Consider the following 3,006-nt stretch of genomic DNA (forward strand, 5'->3'; position numbering starts at 1 on the left):
GAATTGGAGGAAGGAAATGAATCAGAATCCAAGATTAGTAGTTCAGTCTGCTCTACCTCTTGGTAAAGTAATAAATCATAGGCTAAACGACGTCTTCTCAAATTAAATTGGGTAGGCTTCCAGCTTAACCACTTTTGGACAGCGACTCCCGCCGTACGGTCATTAAGATTCAGACATCGCGGTTTTGAGCTCTCTGAGAAGGTTCTGCAATGCCATTTTTAAGGACCTGGATTCTCGTGACGCTTCTGCTTAGTTGCAAATGTCGTAAACCGTGACTTGATGTTTGCCATTTACAGCGAACGGAAAACCAAGCACGGCCCTTCGATCCCGTGCAGTGCGCCATTTTCATTTTATTGCCCCATTAATTTCGCCATTGACGTTACACGTATCTCCAGCATCCCTTGCCCGGTGCATTTATAGTCTATTGATACGGCTATATCGGTCGGAACTGCAGTAAAGCGCAAGTAGATGATTTATAATGAGATTCAAAAGATTTGTATCGGAGAAAGGCAGGCACGGATTGACCTCACGCCCCTAACAGTAAATTTACAAGATCAGCTACACGGATTTTATTGCAGTGCAATGCACTTAAACCTAAATGTCGAAAGAGGGATCGCCATTATTTTTTATTTCGTTTCGCGTTTACTTTAGATATATATCGTGTCGCACAATTTTGTGGATTATTTACGGAAAAAAACTAGAAGGGAGAAAGTTATGTTTGCACTAAATTTCGCTCGCGCGACGAAAGCGGAATTAAAGTAAATACGACGCTGTTGGAATTCAAAATGCAATCATCAGGTCTTCCTTCGACCAACACTCCAAATACCGTCACCAATTCGTCCAGAAGTCGTTAATTGAAAATTTAGAGCTGGAGTGCCGTAAAAATGAAAGTTTGAATTAAAGCTAATCTCTCGCCCCAAGAAATTTAGAAACCTGGAACGCAAACATAAGTAGGTCCAACACTTTCTGAAATAGAAACTTACATTGAATAATGGAAACTAGACGCTGGCCGCTGGCCCTCAAAAAGGTAAAAAAGCACGGCAACAAATTAATTTGCATTCGAAGGTTTATAAGTAGTAAGCAAAAACGCATTTTATGAAAACGTTCCCCCGACAAAGCGTTTTCGAGATATTCGCCCGTAAAGTTTTGACATCACCAATAGATATATTTATTCCAGACTTCCCAATTGCCATTTGTGAGTACCATCCTCCGACAATCAGCATAAGGAGTTATTGATATCACGATCACGATAAGGAGTCGAAGAGAAGGCTACGATTTCTACAAATTGGAATACCATGCACGATACTATTCATTTCAACCCCCTCCCTCCACCCCCCGGACACCTACTAATCTCGGAAAGGAGTCGCGCTGGCAAGTTATATTTTGTACAAACCAATTCATTTCGGTGAGACCTTTTATTAGAATACCATGAAGGGTAGACCGTGTGCCCCCCCCCCCCCCCCCCTATCACCCGCAATTTTCAAATTTGCAAAACTAGTTGGTTGTTGAATGTAAGTTATGCACGATTTACATTCAAAAACAGTATATCAGGAAATAATTCATGGGGGGATTTTTTTAATTTTTAAACAATGCGCGAAAAACTCTTGCAAGCGACTCTTAAAGGCTCTGAAAGAACCTCAAGTGCATTTAAAGACTCTTAAAGTTTCTAAAGGGTTCTAAGACTCTTTATGATTCGGATACTAATTTAGTAGTAATTTAAGGGACTTAAAAACCTGCTAGAGTCAGTTGCAGGAAAATTTGGTGTTCTTTTCGTTTCCCTGGAGACTGTCTGTGGTCCTTAAAGACCGGTAGAAACCCATAAGAGCCTTTAAAAGCTTCCCGTGTTGTTGAAACTATTTCAGAACAACTCTCCTAAACAAGCATTTTGTGGTTTGAGAGGTCCTAAAGGACCTTGAAACTCTAAATGAACCTTGAAGCCTCTTGAAACCCTTAAGAGGTTTTTAAATACTATCAAAGTATTTGGAAGGCACTGTTTTTAACCGCCCTTGTAAGCTGTTACCGATCCTTTAAAGGCTTTTAAAATCCTATCATCACACTTAGTAGATCTTTGGAGTTCCTAAAGAATCATAAAAATAACCTCTAAGATTCAGACATTGAATACTATTGAGGGTCATTAAAAGGCCCTAAAGGCTTTTGAATACCTCATAGAGGCTATAAGGACATAAGACTACTTTTTATTTTCTTCGTAACAATAATTCTCTACCAGGATGCCATTGCCTCTTTTTTAAATGATTTGTTTTCTTTGTAACCCCTACACATATTCTTTCATGCCAATGCCGAGCGTAGCCATATTGATCTTCGGCGAGTAAAATATACCAATTCCGAGTGGCCCATGGCCGTTCGGCTTATAAGGACAGGAGATTTTGTATACCAATGCCGAGCGAGCCGAAAAATTGAGCCGAACGCGCCCTTCGGTTCGCTTCGCTAGGACATCATTCGTCGTAAAATTTAACCAATCCGTTAAAAAGGCTCCATTGCAACCATTTCCGAGCGAGCCGAAGGCGAGTTCGGCACAATCCAGGCTGCACCGATGCTTTCTTGCTTTACTTACAAGAAATTGGTCTGAATTGCGCCGAACTCGCCTTCGCCTTCGGTTCGGTCGGTAATGACACCTTTCGCCGTAAAATTTAACCAATCCGTTAAATAACCTCCATTGCAACCATTGCCGAGCGAGCCGAAGGCGAGTACGGCACAATCCAGGCTACTCCCATGCCTTTTCGCTTTACTTACAAGAAATTGGTCTGAATTGCGCCGAATTCGCCTTTGGTTCGCCCGGTAATGACACCTTCCGCCGTAAAATTTAACCAATCCGTTAAAAAGGCTCAATTGCAATCATTGCCGAGCGAGCCGAAGGCCAGTTCGGCACAATCCAGGCTACTCCCATGCCTTTTCTCTTTACTTACAAGAAATTGGTCTGAATTGCGCCGAACTCGCCTTCGGTTCGGCCGGTAATGACACCTTTCGCGGTAAAATGTAACCAATCCG

This window comes from Photinus pyralis, unplaced genomic scaffold, assembly GCF_008802855.1.
Source record: "Photinus pyralis isolate 1611_PpyrPB1 unplaced genomic scaffold, Ppyr1.3 Ppyr1.4_LG3a, whole genome shotgun sequence".
Classification (NCBI taxonomy): Eukaryota; Metazoa; Arthropoda; class Insecta; order Coleoptera; family Lampyridae; genus Photinus; species Photinus pyralis.